At 37.6% G+C, this 18,773-nt stretch overlaps 1 protein-coding gene across 3 annotated transcripts in view; it reads left to right on the top strand.

The window, feature by feature from the left end:
* The window catches only part of RAB27B (RAB27B, member RAS oncogene family), a 208,441-nt gene that overhangs the window by 112,569 nt on the left and 77,099 nt on the right, over nucleotides 1-18,773 (top strand). The window contains exons 1-2 of one of the 3 annotated variants that reach the window (XM_078153258.1): nucleotides 14,569-14,946; nucleotides 15,088-15,313. The exons of 1 other annotated variant lie outside the window; for it this stretch is intronic. The gene's annotated coding sequence lies outside the window, so the exon portion shown is untranslated. Of the gene's footprint in view, nucleotides 1-14,568; nucleotides 15,314-18,773 lie in introns of those variants that run through there. One more of the 3 variants, XM_020994460.2, reaches the window with a different exon arrangement.

Below are 18,773 nucleotides of genomic sequence, written 5' to 3'. Positions count from 1 at the left end.
ATCCATTTCTGTTAAAAAAAAAACTCTGAAAAGCAAAATAATTAATTGAAGAAATAAGCACAGGCAAAGAGGAAACAAAATGATCACCTTTTGCATTTGATAAGACAATCTACATAGAAAATCTAAAGAGTTAACTAAGACAATTAACTGAAGCAATTAACAATTTCAGCCAGTCTTTTTCATCTTTCCTTCCAAAGATGTCACCATCTTAGATGTTATATTTCATATAATTATGAGGCATTTGGGCAGAAATCTCAGCCACCCCTCTACACTCTGTTTGGATCGCAGCAGGAACATTTTCATATTATAGTACATTGAATCCATCCCAGGAAACTTTACCTTAAGTACACTGTTTGAGCAACTCTGTCATATTGATGATTTTGCATACTACACCAGACTTTCCCTTTCATTGAAACAAATACATTGCTTGACCAAATATGAATCATTTTCAGGATGGCAGGTTTTATTCACTTTATTTGTAGCATATAAAAATGCACTTAAAAGCTAAAGTAAAACCAGTTATCATCTCTTTTCAGATTTTTCTATTATCTTCTACATATTTCTAAATAAAAGAAGGATCAAAGAATATCCATCAATCAACTCTACCTAAACTTAGAACTAAGAGAAATAGCCATCAGTAAAGATACATACAGGGCCTTAAAGAGAAAATACATTTAAGAGACTGAGCATCCTTAGAAAATCTGCAAAAATTCATAGATGTGTTTTAAATAAATGAAAATATAAGCAAAACTTCAGAGAAGTGACAGGGATTAGGCAAGACCAAGATAAGACAATTTTTGCTACATTTAGTATTGCTTCAAAACTAACTTTAAAGAATGTATGTTGAAGAGCTAGATGAAACAGTATGAAAGTTCAATTTACTTTTTTATGAGTCTTCCTTTACTAGGTCATTTGAATAGTGTAAAGCTTGATTGTTCATGTAAAATAACTGCCTTACTATGTCTAGGCACCACTGCAACCTGTCAACTCAATGAGAAAGAACCATCAAACCAGTCACACTGAAGAGTAGATCAATACCTGAATGTTTTAGCATTCCACTGGTGGCTTTATAAACCAGTGGTCCCTATTCTTTCTGAATGCCGGATACTCTAATCATTATTTTATTTCACACACAGGTACCTGCCTCAAGGAATTTGTTGTTGTTCAGTTGTTTCTGCCTCTTCATGACCCCATTTGGGGTTTTCTTGGCAAAGACTGAAGTGGTTTGCCATTTTCTTCTCTAGCTCATTTTATAGATGAGTAAACTGAGGCAAACAGGGTTAAATGACTTGCCCAGGGGCACATAGCTAGTAAGTGTTAAAGGCTGGATTTGAACTCAGGAAGATAAGTCTTGGCATGCTACCCTCTGCACCACATAAGGTAAATAAGTAATTCTGTCTTCTAAAAAGAAAAAGGCAAAGGAAAGGAAGGAAAGGAAAAGAAAAACAAAGAAATAAATTGAGTGCTAAGATTTACTTTTTTTTTTTTGTCAAGACTAGCTAAAGGCCATACTGATGTTAGAAAGAAAAGTGAATCTTGAGAGTCTACCATGGGCAATTTTCAGACAAAGAACTCAAAACTATCTGTAGTCATATGAAAAAATTCTCTAAATCATTATTGATCAGAGAAATGCAAATCAAAACAACTCTGAGGTACAGCCTCACACCTATCAGATTGGCTAATAGGACAAAAAAGAAAAATAATGGATGTTGGAGGGGATGTGGGAAAACTGAGACACTAATGGACTATTGGTAGAGTTGTGAATTAATCTAACCATTCCCATCCAACCGTTCTGGGGAGCAATTTGGAACTATGCCCAAAGGACTAGCAAAATGTGCATACCCTTTGATCCAGCAATACCACTGCTAGGTCTCTATCTCAAAGACATCCAAAATCAAAAAAAGGAAAATGACCTATTTGTATAAAAACATTTATAGCAGCCCTTTCTGTGGTGACTAAGAATTGGAAATCAAAGGGATCCATATCAATTGGGGAATGGCTAAATAAGCTGTGGTATATGATTGTGATGGAATATTTTTGTGCTAAGAAATGACAAGCAGGATGATTTCAGAAAAACCTGGAAAGACAACATGAACTGATGCAAAGTGAAGTGGACCATTGTGTACAATAACAGCAACATTGTTCGATGAAGAACTATGAATGACTTAGCTATTTCAGCAATACAATGATGCAAGACAATCCCAAAGGACTAATGATGAAGCATGCTGTCCTCCCCCTGGAAGAGAACTGATATTAATTGAATACAGACTGAAGCATGCTATTTTTCCACTTTTTTCTTTCATTTTTTTCTTTTATTCGAATCATCTTATGCAAAATTACTAACATGAAAATGTTTTACATTATTTCATATGTATAACTGATATCTGATTTCTTACTGTCTTGGGGAGGGTCAGGGAGGGAAAGGAGGGAAGGAAAGATAAAATTTGTTACTCAAAACTTAAAAAAAACAAATATTAAAAATTGTTTTAACACATAATGGGGCAAAATTATATATATATATATGTGTGTGTGTGTGTGTGTGTATGTACATACATACACATACATATGTGTGTGTATGAGTCTACCTCAGAACAATCTTTCTAATTGATCAATCAATTACTTACCTTTCAGTCCTGCAACTTTCAGAGTGATAGATCATAGAGTAGTTGCTGTGATCCAACTGCAGTGAGTGGCTGTTCTGAATGACAGATGTTGGTGGGTGGTAATGATTGAGATGCTACTTATTTTCACAGTGAGCTCAATGTGAAGGATTGCAATGTCTCGGGTGCCATTTTTCCACGTTTGAAATGAACACTAAGGTATAGTGAGCTATATTACCAACCAAGAATGTTTTGAGACATGACAGCAGATGTGGAATATGTAATCAGTCTCCCAAAGGGATTGATTTTTTTTTTAAAAAGACAGCATTCATTTGTATGTATAATTTCTGTTCTATGCCTTGTATATCTCTCATTTCTGAGTGTAGTCAGCCTCCAAATATTATTTCCTGTCTTATAGAAAGTTACAACATAGAAATGCAACTAAAGCACAATTAGAATGCGGTGGTTGACAGAAGATTAATCTATCAGTCAAAACCCAGAATTGGCTGTATTTCACTTTCAGAAAAGAAGCACACGAGAATATTCTTTAATTAATCTGAAGCTTTTTAGGAAATGCTTTATTGTTGACCTTTTTTTTTTGATATTACTATCACTTCCCCAGAGCCTCCATAAGAATCTTGGCTGGCATATAACAAATTAACAAGTTCAGCTGAGCAAAATAAATCAACCTCTTGGTCATGTCTGATAGCATAGGCCTCATTTTTCACCAAACAGTCTAACACTTTTTTGGCCCTCTTTGGAGGGAGGTATACCTCACCATCATTCCTCTGAAGTCACAATCTGTTACTGAGTTTATCAAAATTCTTCTGCCTTTCATTGTTGTTTTCGTTTACATTACTGTGATCATTCTGTAAATTGTTCTCCTGGTTGTCTTTATTTCACTCTGAATGAGTTTCTATAATTCCTTCCAAGTTTCCTTGAATTCTTCATATTTGTTATTTCTTACAGCATAATATTTTATAATATCCATATGCCACAATTTGTTCAAACATTTCCTAGCCAGTAGATATACACTTTGTTCCCAGGTTTTTGCTGCCATGAATATTTTAGTATACATGGGATCTTTCTTTCTTTCTTTAAGCTTTTTATATATTTACCAAATATGGTAGTGGTATTGCTGAGCCAATCAGGGTATATAGCATCTGGCTCAAGCAATAATACATTAATGTATTTATCTTTCTATAGTCCCTCCAACATTTGCTATTTGCCAACTCACATCATCTTTGAAGAGTATAAGGTAGAGCATTAGAGTTGTTTGAATTTGTATATTTGTCTCTAATGGTAGCCATCTTGGGAAGGGAAAGAGGAAAAAAAGAAAGTTACATGATAACTTTATATTTAAAGGGAATAGTAAGTTGTGCATTAAAAAAAGAATTTGCATTTTTCTCATACTGTAATTAGTTATTTGGAGCATTCTTTCATAAGGTTGTCGATATTTTATTGATTCTTTTGAAAATTTTATTCAAAGCTTTTGACCATTTAATTATTAGGAAATCACTTTTATTGTTATATATCTATATTAATTCCCTATATGTCCTGGACATCAGATTTTTATTAGACATATTTACTGCAAAGATTTTTTTTCTCAATTAACCATTTCCATTTTTATCCTGGATGAATTGATTTTGACTATGCAAAACCTTTATATTTTAATGCAATGTAAGTTGCTCATTTTACTTCTTATATCACCTCTATTTCTTGTTTAGTTAAGGAGTCTCCCCCTAATCATGGCTGTACAAGGTACCTTCTCCATTCTTCTCTAATTTTTTAGTGATGTGGTCTTTTACATTTAGATGACACATCAATGTGGAAATTATTGTGATAGATGGTATAAAATGAAGTCTAAAATTTAATTCTGCCAAACTGCTCTCCATTTTCCTCAGCAGTTAAATAAAGACTATTTACTCCAGTAGACATATTCTTGGACTCTTCTAATGTATATTTAATTGATTATGTTTTTATTTTTAAAATTAGTATCTACTAATTCTGATGATTATTCGTACATTCCAATACTCAAATGAACCTATCATCTCATTGATTTGAGTTTTCTCCAGTGATACACATCAAAGCCCTTTCGTGCCAGCCCTTCCTCTTTGACATGGCCATGTCCTCCATATATTAGTCTGCGGCAGTAGCTTCAGTCAGTGCAATAGAGGCCTTTTCTCCTTTCTCCTGTTATTTTAAGGATGGGCTTTGCCTATTGTCCTATTAATCTTCACTCTCACTATTTGAACAGCACATCTTCTCTTCCTATAATTCCTTAATGATCACTTTTACTCCTTTTCTTTTTTGAAAAAGTGTTAAAAATTAAAAAAAATTACTTTATGGAATAAAACAGGCATTTCTATAACATAGTATAATATTTTTCAAAAATTGATTGCACATGAAACTAGAAATCTATTATGTACAACTTGTTATTCCTTTTAAATATATGGTAAAATCATTATTGATTTTTTTCCCTTTTTTTCTCTCCTCCCACCCCACCCTAGAGATAGCTACCATTGGACATAAATAGACATATATATGGAAAATTATTCTATACATACTTCTATTTATCACTTCTTTCTCTGGATGCAGATAGCATGTTTCTTCATATATCCTTTATTTCTAATTTATATATTTATAATAGTCAAAATGACTTAGTTGCTCCAAATCATTCTTACATTATTGCTGTTACTATATACAGTGTTCTTTTGGTTCTGCTCCCTTCACTCTTCAATCATTTTGTGTAAGTCTTTCCATGCCCTTCTAAGATCATTGAGCTCATCATTTCTTATAAGCACAATAATGTTCCATCACAACCATACACCACAACTTGTCCAATCATTCCCCAATTGATGGGGATCCCTGCAGTTTCCAGTTCTTTACCAACACAAAGAGAGCTGCTATAAACATCCCATTCACATTCAAAGTCATGATTACCATTAATGAACTTCCCTCCATCTTATTATTACTCACTATGTTCTTTCTCAGCCTCTCTTTTTAGCTTATTCCAGTTACCTTATTTCCTCCTCCCACTCTTTCTCCTCACCCATGCTCTCAAATCCCAATCTACACACCACTATAAAAGTCCCTCCCCCAGCCTGTCCCCCTATTTTCTCACCTCTGTACATATTCAGAAGGCTTCATTTATTATATGTTAAAGGTTGCCCACACTCGCCATGATTCCCTCCACTGACCTGTGTGATATTAATTTTTAATTCTTTGGAGACAGTTGTATTCCATGTCTTGCTGCCATAAAATAATACTGGTAGAATTTGGTAATTATTGCTTTATAATATTATTTGAAATCTGGTAATGCTAGGCCATCACTCCTGCTTTTAAAAACACTCAAATGCCAATTTAATTGTAAGGTTTTTTTTTATTCTGGGAGTTTATTCTTTTTTGTTTTATATAATAGCAGCATAATTTGTTCAAATGTTCTCCAACTGATGGGTAACTAAGATAATACTTAGTTACCAGTTCTTTGCCACTACAAAAAAAGCTGCCAAATATTTTTTGTATATATGGGTTCCCCCCCCCTTCTTTGATCTCTTTGGGGAATAGGCTTGGTAGTGGTATCACTGGGTTAAAGGGAATGTATAGTTTGTCATTTTGGGGGAATAGTTCCAAATTACTTTCCAGAATGGCTGTACTAATTCACAGCTCTGCTAATAGTCTATTTATGGGCTACTTATCTCAAAGCCCTGCTAACGTTTGTCATTTTCCTTTCTTTTTTTCATCTTTGCCAATCTGATGGATGTAAACCAACCTTATAGTCGGTTTAATTTACATTTCTCTCATCATTAATGAGTTGGAACATTTTTCATGTCTGTTGATAGCATGTATTTCTTCATTTAAGAACTGCCTGTTTATATCATTTGACTCTCAATTGAACAATGGCTCTTATTCTTATGAATTTTAATCAGTTCCTTATCTAGCTTGGAAATGAGACCAAACTCGCTGCAGAGATTTCCCCCCCATTTAATGGCTTCCTTTCTGTTCTTAACAGCATTGGTTTTGTTTGTGCAAAAACCTTATAATCTTTTTTCAATTTACTTGCATTTTTATTTTTTCTTAATAATATATTGGGCATTATAATTCTCTACTCTTAGGATGACATACAAATTTTTAGTATTCTATTATATAAAAATTTGTATTCTATTGTCATGTGAGAATATTAAGGCAATGTATAAAAATCTCACATAAACTAGATGTACAAGTTTATAGATTGCAAATGCAACTACAATTATAGTTTATAAGTTTATACATTTATGGCTATCCATTTATGGTTTATAGTTTCACATAATAAAAATTATCCATTTATCTTCTTTGAACCTCTCTATCCTTTGCCTGGTCATAAACTCTTCTTCTCCTATCCATAGTTGGGAAAAATATTTTCTTCCTTGCTCCTCTAATTTTTTTTTAGGTTGTTACCTTTTATATCCAGGTCAAGTATCCATTTGGAATTTGTATTAGTCTGTGGTGTAAAGTGTTAGTCTAAACAAATTTATACCAGATTGCTGTCCAGTTTTCCTCACTGGTTTTTGTCAAATAGTGAGTCTTTATTCCAATAGTTGGGGTCTTTGGTTTATCACACAAAGCTGTTTGGCTCAGTTACTTCTGTATGTTTTATAATTAATCAGTTCTACTGATCTGCTTTTTTAAAGTAGTAAACTATCGAAGATAGTTTGATGATTATTTCTTTAGATTGTAGTTTTAAATCCAGTACTGGTAGGCTTCCTTCCTCTCTACTTTTTTTTCATGATTACTCTTGAGATTCTTGAGCTTTCATTCCTCTATGTTAATTTCATCATACATTTTTCTAGTTCTTTAAAGTAACGTTTTAGTATGAGGCCTAAGATTCATGTTGAATCCTATTTTTTATAGTAGTACCATAATACTCCAGCATTGTGGTATAGCAGACATGAGTGCTAGATCTGGAGTCAAAGTATCTAGACTTGAATCCTATTTCTGCCACTTTGTGACAGACTGTATGACCTTGGGCAAGTCATATAACTCCTCTATACTTTAATTTCTTCATCTGTTCAATGAGGTGGGTAGACTAAATGGCCTGAAAGACTTTTCCAATCTTCTAAATCTATGTCTCTGTGATCCCGTTATTATTATCTCCACAGTTCAATTTTACCTAGGGCAAATGAATAGCCTTCTGAGTCCAAACTAAACATTGTATAATAGAAAAACATGTCCCCCTCCCCCAAATTATTTCGGTGTTTCTGACAAAAACATATGTTGGACCTAAATTAGCTGAATTCTTGCTTTAGTGCTTAATGTCCCTATCCAAAGTGTAATCCCAGCTTTCCAGAAGTAATCATTGTAGTTACAGGAGCAGCAGAATAGGAATGAATCAAATGCTTGTGCCAGCAATGTGATTTCCAAGTGTTTTAATTTGTCATCATGGTTGAATGACTTTGTTTTCATATTGTTTTTCAAAAGGTATAGACTATAGAACTTATAAAGGGCACTAGCTGGTGCAGTGGATAGAGCACTGGGACTGGAGTCAGGAAGACTCATCCTTCTGAGTTCAAATCTAGCCCCAAACACTTACTAGTTGTGTGACCCTGGTTAAGTCACTTAATCCTGTTTGCTTCAGTTTTCTCTTCTGTAAAATGAGCTGGAAAAGGAAATGGCAAGCCACTCCAGTATCTATGCCAAGAAAACCCCAAATGAGGTCATGAAGAGCCAGACATGACCAAAACAACTGGAAAACAATAGAACTTGTAATGGTAGGATCATAGATTTAAACTGGGAGAAACCTAGATATCATCTAGTCTAACCCCCTCAGATTGTTTCACTTTCTTTAATGGATCTGTGATGTCATTGATGCATATTCCCTCTAATATATTGGGCAGATTGCAACCCACTCATCTCATAATTCTTGTCAGTGTTCTCCCAAAGATCCTTCTGTTCAATGTGCTGGAAGACCTGTTCTGGGTCTTTTTTTTTTTTTTTAAATAGTGAGGATACCAGTGCAACAGTTGGGAGGCATTAAGATGTAGCTGACAGGGCATGGGACTTGGAACCAGGAAATCTGGATTCAGGATAAATCATTTAATTTTTCTGATAGTCAATTTCCTCATCTGTAAAATGGGGACAATAATAATGCTTATCGTACTTCAATACCAGGGTTGGGTTTTTTTTTTGTGAGGTTTAAATAGGATACTGTATACAAAATGTTCTGCAAACTTTAAAGTACTATTATCAGTGCCCACTTTTATTCCTCCCTCTTGCTACATGACCAGACCAGCTTCTTTTCACTGATACAGATCTTCCCTCCATGGACACAGATCAGAGTCCTGCTATGACTTAGTAGATGGTCTTAGGGAATTGCTATGGTTGATATGAGCATCACCCAGTTGCCAAAATAATTATACTTTTTTCAAAATTTAATGAGGCTAATTCTTGTGTGACAGACATACAGCCCATCCCTAGACACATAATTGAAGGAAGCCCTTTGCATTCCTGTGGCATAGCCTGTAAGAACCCAACAATACCTTCACACCACAGTGAGGCATTGGAAGAAGAACTTACTTAGAATATGGCTTTATACAAACATAATAAGGTACATTATTTTCAAGTGACTCAGAGTGGGGCATTGGAGTAGAAAAGTCAGTTAAATTATGAGTTGTCCATATGGTGCATTCTGTGGATTTAGACTCCGTGACCACCAACTAATCAACAAGCATTTAAGTGGTAAGTGCTTGCAAAATGCTCTTAGAAATTCTGTTTTCTTTTTTTAAAGCTCATCCCCACCCTGACCCCTGAAACCATATGGGTGCTCTGCTTATGGACAGAATCGTTACACGCGAGCATGGAGTATAGATCCATTCCTACATTTCTCCAGTCTTGTTGCACTTTACTCCCCTTCACATATTGTTTTTTGCATGTGACACTCCTTTTCCTGACTCCATGCTTTGCCACTTGCTGCCCTCCATGCCTAGAGAGTTCTCCCTCCTTTCTTCCTGGCTTCTCTGGTTTCCCTCAAGACTCACCTTCTGCAGTAGGTCTTTCCAATTCCCTTTCACTGCTGGTATGTTTCCTCTGAGATTGTTTCCCATTTATCCCGGGTAGATATCTTACATGTACATCTTATATGTACATAGTTATTTTCATATTGTCTCCATTATTAGACTGTGAGTTCCTTGAGGGCAAGAATCATGCCTTTGCCTTTCTTTTTATCCCTAGATCTTCCACAGTGGCTGGCACATAGTAAGGACTTAATAAATGTTTGGTGTCTGGCCAGGATAATGACAAACAAAGCAGTACAAAGACTTTTGGGGAAACCTCCATATCTTTACCACAGGCATCACCTGGGAGGAAAAGAATAAACATATATGTTCACCCATTTTCACAACCTACTCAGAGAACACCAGAAAAAAGTTTCTTCACCTTACAGATGAAGATGTTGAGGCTAAAATAAGATTAAGAAAAAAGGTTAAGATTACCAAAAGTCCTGCCTACAAATTTCTAGCCAGACCCAGTCTTACAGATGGAAATCAGAAACAGGGCTCCTGATGCAGACATGCATGCCAACAGGCTCAAAATCATGTGCTTATGAGGAAAGTTACTGAAGCATGAATTCTTCTGAAAGCCAATCTCTGAAAGCAGTAAGAGAAATTGGCAGGGATGATTCTAGCCCTGGGAACTTGATCTTGTGACATGTTAGTCATGTTGTGCATGCTTTGGGGTTTCCTCTAATTGGAGAGGGGTTGATAGTTTTTTTTATGATTAGATGAACTTGATCAAAAATGACCTGAAACTGGAGGCACACTCAAGAATGACTCCCTAATCTTAATCTGTTGTCAGTTGGTATTTCCATCAAGATTTTTAATGACAATCGTTTTCATATAATCATGGTTGTGTCACAGGACTTCAGTCAACAATCATATATTAAGCATTTACTATGTGGAATCCACTGTGCTAGGCGCTAGAGATACAAAGCCAAAAGTGATACCCTTGAGAAAATGTAGAAAATAAAGTAGATAAAAATAGTCATCTTAGCTTCTTATCTACTGGACTTATTGGGATTTTCCATTGATTTTGACCTCCCCATGCTCCTTGGAAGATCCATTAGTACCCTGTTATCTGCAGCCTCTAAGTTTTCTCACAAGCCTGTAATGCCCTTCTTAATCCAGCCTACCCATATGTTTCCCTTTCATCATTCTTAAATGTCTGTAAAGGATCCTCCGTCAAACTTGCTACCTGAAGCCTTGCCTGGGTAGCTTGCTACCTGTCCCATATTGCCTTCTTGGAATGTAATTATTGCAAAGGGACTTAAGATATTTGACACTCAATGCCCTTAATATTGTTTTCTTCATTCCTCACTTAATTGTTCTTATACTATAAAATCTCTAGTACTTTCTTTTTTGAAATAGGTATCTATATGTATCAGAGTATCTCATTGAATAGCTGTCCACATCAGTGTCGTCTGTTTGGATTGCAAATTCATTAAGGACAAGGATTGGGTAGAATTATTTTACTTTATGTGAAATCATGTTGAAGGGAGGTTTTTAAGAAGGTGATTAAGTTATGTCACTGCCTTGTTTTCACAGATCTCTCATTTTTTCAAAATAACCAGTGTTCCTGTCTCTTCAAAATGTTAATACCTGTTGCTCTAAGGGCATCTTTCTTCACAAATGCCGCTACTAGTTCTCCTTTGCCACCCCTCTGCTGAAAAAGCAAAGTTTTACCAAAACAAAGCAAAACAAAACCTAAGAATTTTCCCATCAGTCTCTCTAGCTTCCTATGCTCTCTCTGCCTTTGGGAACATACCTGGCTCCTGGTTCAGAACCTAAACATCAAGAATGGAGTAGATAACTCTAGGTCAGTCATTCACCTTGTTTTATCATACTGGATACTGGCACATTCTGTGACATCACCAATGTAGATGAGAATAAAAATTGTGTTATAATCAAAATGGCAGGGAATATTTTTTTTCTGTTAGTAATAATTGAACTGAAAAAACTAGGTAATGAATAGTCACTATATCATCTTAAACTAATACCTTAGCAAAAACAATACAGCAACTTATTCCAGGTGTACTTTTCTTCTAACATCTGTTTAATCCTGCATCTGAAAATGCAAACACACTCACACACACTCACACACACACACATACACACGTAGTTTCATGGTAGATACATCTATTACTGTACCACCTAAATGTTGATTTTTGAGATAATAAATGAATGAATGAAAACACATTATTAAAGAGTTATTATGTGCCTGACACTGTTCTAAGTGCTAGGGAAAGAAATATGAAAAAACCTTGCCCTCAAGGTGTTTATATTCTAATTGGGGTGGTGGTGGACAAGAAAGGTGTTTTGATCATAGGTTTAGAGGTGGAAGGGACTTTAGGGATCAACTAATTTACCTCCCCCACTGCTCCTATTTTTATCATCAAGTAAACTAAGACCCTGAGAGAGTAAGTAAAATGGTCCGGATTATACAGGTCCAGGTGGCAGAGTCCAGATTATACATGGTCCAGGTGGCAGAGTTGGAATTTAAACCCAGGTCCTCTGACTCCAAATTGAATGGCCTTTCTACTGCACCATGATGTGAAAAACAAGTAAATGTATGCAAGTAGTATTCTTGTTGAACCATAGGGTCATTGAGTTATAGCTGGAAGTGACCATAGAGGCATTCTAGTTCAACATCCTCATTTCACAGATGAAACTGATGCCCAGAAAGGTTAACTATCTTGTCCATGGACACACAGTAGGAGGTGGCAGAGCTGACATTCAAACTCAGGTTGCCTGGCTCCTCTTTATGCTATCTCTGTGGTGAGATTTCACTACTACAGGAGAACTGGAATGGCTTGAGAATGTGTTAGGAGAAATCTAGTCTTCCATTAAACCTTTAAGTACTTTGTTATACCAGTTACTGATATACCCGTTGAAATGACTCATGGCTATTCTTCCTCTTCTTTCTCTACTCCCCTCTCCCAACTGTGGGCAGATCTGGGGAATGGGATGGGAAGCAAGAGACGAGAAGAATGACAATGTTAGAACTGAAAAGAAACTTAAGAGATATATTATTGAACACTTTCATTTGACAGATGAGGGGAAAATGAAGTCTAGATATCTCCAAAGAGGGATGCATAAGATAATCTATAGGGTGCATCTTCCAGCATCAAGTTGAATGATGGAGATTGGAGAACCCACTTCCACTAAATAACTAATCACAGGGTGTGTGGTCTCAAGCAATGTCACCACCCCCTTCATTAGGGGTGCTCACTGGAGGAGATCTACAATGTAGGGTATATGTAAACTGAGGATGGGTGAGGGAATTTTCCCAACTGTGCCTGAGCAACAGCTGCTCATGGGCATCTAGGTTATAACTACTTCAAGCAGCCAGCCAATGACTGGCACAGGAGGAGAGATTAGCAGCAAATCCAGGAGTACCTCTCTGCTGCTCCTGCTACTAATGTCAGTGCCCTGCCTCTTCCTTGCCAGAACCAAGTATCATTTTAGCCTCTAAATTTGCTACCCCCAAGACATTAGTAATTATTATTTTTTTTTGGTGTGCTTGGAGGCATGTACTTGTATTCCCTTGCCCAGGTAACTTGGTCCTGTGCCCCACTTGATTTACCTCTTATCTAGCTTGAGGTCACACACTCTTTCTACTTCTCTATTCTCTGATCCCACTCCACTCAACTCAGGCAGCCAGATAATCAGACATTGTCTTGCCTTTTACAATGATCCCAAGCTCCAGTCCTACTCCCCCTACCCAGGCAGTTTGGTTCAAAGTTGCTAGGACCCAATCCTATATTCTCCTTACCCAGAGACCATTTAAAATAATATTTTAGATATATTATTTAAAATAAATTGAGGTATTGTATCTTTGCTAAGATTTTTAAGATATTGTTCATTTCATCTTTTAAAAATATCTCTCTAATCATTTTATAATGTACATAATATATGGGTATAGCAGTACTTGTAAAGCAACTTCATTGTGACTTCATTGTTGTAGGAAACTTTTTGGTGAGCAAACTCCCTCTACCAAAGCAAGTTGATGTCTTCCCCAAAATTTATAGTCTTAGCAGCACTTAGAAGTTAAGTGAGTTGACCAGGGCCATACCATCAGTAAGTGGCAGAAATGGAACTTGAAATCAGATTTTCCTGGATTAGAGCCAGCTGTGCAAGCCCTGTGTCACTCTAACTCTTTTATACATTAATAAATATACATAAGTTGTGAAGGCATGATCAAAATTTTTTTTTAAACTAATAGGGAGATGTGATTAACAACAAAGAAAGTCTGGAGATCATTGCCTAGATGAGTAATGGACTGACCTGTTTGGAAGTCATGCAGCTTGTATCCCAGGTCTCCTAAGGTTCAGTCTCATAATCTTTCCACTACTGCCCTAGATACAGTGTTGCTTAACTTAGTCATATGTTGATCCATTTTGACCTCATACTTAACTCAGCTTCCACTCCCCAAATGGATCATGGGGATAACAAGAGAAGCAGGATCTACCACCTCCTAGCTGTGCTTCCCATTCTTCCTCCTTCCCTTCCTCCGCCTCCTTTCCCCTTCTTTCTGCCCCCCTTCCCTCTCCCTCTCTCTCTCCCTCTCTTTCTCCCTCTCTCACCTCCTCTTCCTTCCCTAACCCTAGGTATTACCTGAATCCTGTGGCAAGGGCTCTGAGGTTGTCTACTGGTCGCACCAGAACCAAATGAAAATCAGGGAAACCAATCAGACTGTATTGTCAAGGAGATGCCAAAGACCTCCTTTGGCCTTCCTTTCAAAACAATTATATTTTATTTATTTATTTTGCTGAGTTGATTCCATCAACTGGCTGTGGAGGTTTCATCTAGGCTAGACACAGCCTTGGCCAGGTAATTGTTCCATTACCATCTGCCAACCAGAGTTTTAGCAAACACGGGTACAAATATTTACTCAAGGTACCAGAAGTCTTGTATTAATTTATTTGTTAGCTCGCTTTGGCATTAGCCTTTATTTACCAAACTTGTGAGATGTCTTCAGGAAGTAGGGCCTGGACTTGTGCATAGCGATAGCCTTAGGACTCTCAACTTTTCCAAAGCATAATTCCCAGCCCTCCTTTTCACCGGGATCCTTCCTCTACCTCAGGCCCCTTGCCTTTCGATGCCTCCCTTCCCGTAGCTGAGGCTCTTTGGGGAAAACTGTGTGTTGGAAGCGTTTCCCTCTAGTGCCCGGGGCTCTGTAAGGAAGCGGCTGCGTAAACGCAGAAGATAAATGAATGGAATCAAGCCCACTGCTACGCTTTCTGTTGGAGAATTCCGCCAGCAGCCGCCAACCGAGTTGCCTTTCCAGGCAGCTGAGTCACAAACAAGATTTGCCGGAGGTGAGTTCCTCATATCCTTGTTAAGGTTCTGGAGGCACGCCTTCTTTTCATACAAACCTTTCAGACAGAAGCAGCTTCAGCAGACTTCAAGGGGGTGGGTGGTGCCACTGTAGAACTGTAACTGCCAGTCTTGCCGGACAGGGTCTGGGAGAGAAAGCCAAACGACATCTCGGGATTCAAAAAGCGGGTGCCTATTCCCCCCCCCACCTACCCCATGACTGTCGCCTGCTAAAGACCCGATTCTGCTTTTACTGCTGTGATCGAAACCCGGGAAGCTGCACAGCTGGGACACTCGGTGAAGGGAAAGGGAGCCGGCTGTGAAACCCGACACCCATCTCTCTGCAAGCAAAGGAAACTTCGCACGCTGGTGAGTTGGGGAAGCCGGGCGGCCGCGGAGAAGCAGTGATGGCTGGAATGCGCGCTTCCCCCTGTTCAGTGTAGACGCGTCAGCCAGCTCTGTAGCCGGGTAGGGAGGAAGTGAGACGTGGAAACGGAGGTGCTGTGGGCCTGCAAAGAAGCAGACAGCTGCCGGGTTTTCTGCAATTCTCAGGCTTGGCGCGGCAGCCTGGAGACGCGCGGTTTCCAGCCTAGTCGGACAGGGAGAAGGCGTTGGCATGCAGGGCACGAAGCAGCTGGAAACTTACTTGGAGGCTTTTGTGGAATATTTGCATTTCAAATAGCTGGGTTTGTTTAGTTTCTTTCCTTTTTTTTTTTTTAAGTAGTGTAATGCCAAATTCTTTCAATTTGGTGGGATGTCAATTAGAAATAACATGTTTCCGATCTGATCTTCAGTGAGAAAATGAGACTAAGGCAAGAGTCCAGTTACATATTTCACTAGGTGAAACACAGAAAACTCAGGAGTAATATTTATTTCCTACTTTTAAGAAGAAGCTAATTTGCTTCTGTTTTGAACTAAATTCGGCATCTTTTACTTTAATTCAAGAGGTCAGAATGTATTAAGCTTCATTTAAAGGACTTCTCAATCACAATATCAATGAGGGTGTGAAATCTAAGAATGCCCATGCCGAGGAAATGCTCAGTTTAAAAGGCAGAGAATGCCTGAATGAAAGCAACTTCTGATAAATGCCTGCGACCTGAGAGATCAGTGCCAGCTGTTTCTGTCCAGAGCTAAAATTAGTTGTATGACCCTGCAGGTGTTCATATGAGATGTCATTAGGCCAAAAAGGAGGGTCTGTGCCTTCTCCTTATGGATAAAAGAATTGACATATAGGTCATTCACATTTGAGTAGAAGAGTCCCCTTTCCCTCAGGGTGCAGTTTGTCAGCCTAAAGTAGTGCTCAGTATGAGTCAGATTTTGATGATCTAAACTTTGAAAAGTGGTAGATGAAAGCTTTTTAACAAATCGATGCTGAATTTTACAGCTCTATATTTTGGGACATGAGTTATTGTACTAGCAAGATGTGACATTGGTAAGGTAGTCATCACCCATAAATCATAATAACAAAGCTGTTCTAAGTCCAAGTAGAATGGTCAAAATGATAACTAGCTATGGCATTTGCCCCCAAACAGTTGTTCATGTTCCCTAAATGTCGTCTCCTTCCCATGAGATCAGGCCTCCCTGCTGCAAAAAGGAGAATCCTATACAGCTGAAAACATATTCCATTCCTGACTGAATAATTTAATATTAATAAGCTTTTTTTTGTTTGCTAAAATATGCTATACACACTCCACTTGAGTTTTTACATCATTGCTTTCAAAAGGAGCACAAAGCATTTTGGAAGAAACTGGATGAGCCTGTTCTAATAGTTGCCAAGAAAGGATAAAAGGAAACTGTCAAAAACTTGAGCGAATGACAATTCCTCTTTCTCATCAGTTTTTTCCCCACCTCTTAGACACAAACATGTTTGACTTGACAGGAAAGGAAACTTGTTGGAAACTGATATTGCTTTTCTGCAACTTAAGTCATTTGAACAAATACAAAGTTCATTTGCAGTGTTGTCCTAAGATTTGCCTTTTCTGGTCTAATGAAATATTTGGGAAAAAGTGGAAGTGATCTGAAAAAAAAGTTTTAATCTTTTGAGTATATTGGCTAAATATACTATTGAGTATATTTTAGCAATAGTACAACTTTTTAGATACATGGCTACTATAGCACTGCCTTCGGGAAATAAAGAGATGAAAAACAGAGAAAATATAAAACCAGCCTTTGCCAGTAGTGATGGTATATGGTGCAATGGTTAAAAACCTAAGCTTGGAGTGAGGAAGACCAGAGTTCAAATATGGCCTTAGATACTTACTAGTCGTGTGGCCCTGGGCAAGTCACTTCTGTTTTCAGTAATTTCTTCTACTGTCTATTGGGGATAATAATATCACTTATATCCCAGGGTTGTTGTGAGGATCAAATGAAGCAATATATGTAAAAACACTTAGCAGAGTAGGTGTTTAGTAAATATTTGTTCTCTTCCCCTCCTAAAGAAAAGTGGCCCTGGGGTAGCTAGGTGGCTTAGAGCTCTAGCCTTGGTGTCAGGAGGACCTGAGATCAAATCTAGCCTCAGACACTTGACACTTACTAGCTGTGTGACCCTGGGCAAGTCACTTAACCCCAATTGCCTCAACAAAAAAACAAACAAAAAAGAAGTGGCCCTGACCTCACCATTAGGCAAGCTTATGAACTCAGAATGTAGAAACCTAAATGAGATGATAATAAGATTCTGTCTGCACCATGTGAAAAAAGCCAGAACAAGAAGGCAGCAATCCCAAACTCATTAGTTCAGTCACCTTAGTCGTATAACTGGTCAATAAGTGGGAAGAAAATCTATCAAGTTCATTGTTAGTTTAATGTAGGTGTGGCACGTAAAGGATCAGGTACTGTCACCATGAAATTCTGACTACTAAATCAAGAATTATCCAAAAGGAAAAAAAAGGGAGAGTCAACTAAGGAAACCAGTTTGATTTCATGGGGAGTTCTCTGATGAATACAAATTTTAGAAGAACAATGTAGTGAAGTTGGAAGGGGAGGTATCTGATTAAAGATGAGTTGAAAAGAATGGCACTAACCAATGAGGATAATGTCAGGCAGTAGAAAGCTGGGAATGATGTGAGGTTCAGAAAAATGCTAAAGCCCAACGAAAAGGGCTTGGGGGAAGAGTATGCTTATAGTGAGAAGATGCATAAGGAAGGTCTCTTGGGTAGTGAAGTGGCAAGAATTCTGAATTTGGAATCAAAGGACCTGGGTTAGAATCCCAGCTTTATTATCTCTGCCATGTGGTGTTAGCCAAGTCAATTAATCTCTGGGCCTTGGTTTTTGTTTTTTTTTTTTTTCATAAATAGAGCCAGGAGGTTGGACTAGATGACCAGGCCAACTCTTAACCTTTGATTCTAAGCTTATCACTTGAGCCCAAAGACAAACAAAAAGAACTACTTAACTCCCATTTTGTTTTAGTCTTTTTCCTGATTGAACAATGATCTTGGAACATTGGGATCATAGATTCAGAGTTGTAAAAGAACCTTTGAGGCTATCTGACCGAAACCCATCATTTTGCAGATGAGGAAATGGTAGCTCAAAGAAGTGAAATGATTTGCCCAAAGTCATATGTGTAGCAAATGTCATAGCTGGGATTTGAACCTCCAACTCTAGACCTAGTGCTCTTCTTGTTATACCAGACTAGCTTTCAGAGTGTAAAGGGAAAAACATTGTTGATAAGAAAGTAAAGCACATAGCAGATGAAAAAGGTAATGAGAGACCTTAAATAGGTCCCTGTTTCCAGGTCTAATCAAATTGCATTAAAGAATTCTGAAAGAATTTGCAGATGTGATGAAAGAGGCACATCAGAATAATCCTTAAGAAATCATGGGGAAAGGGAGAA

Source organism: Phascolarctos cinereus, unplaced genomic scaffold, assembly GCF_003287225.1.
Source record: "Phascolarctos cinereus isolate Bilbo 61053 unplaced genomic scaffold, phaCin_HiC Scaffold_4;HRSCAF=312, whole genome shotgun sequence".
NCBI classification, from domain to species: Eukaryota; Metazoa; Chordata; class Mammalia; order Diprotodontia; family Phascolarctidae; genus Phascolarctos; species Phascolarctos cinereus.
The sequence above is the reverse complement of the archived record's forward strand: the minus strand, read 5'-3'. Positions and strand labels throughout refer to the sequence as shown.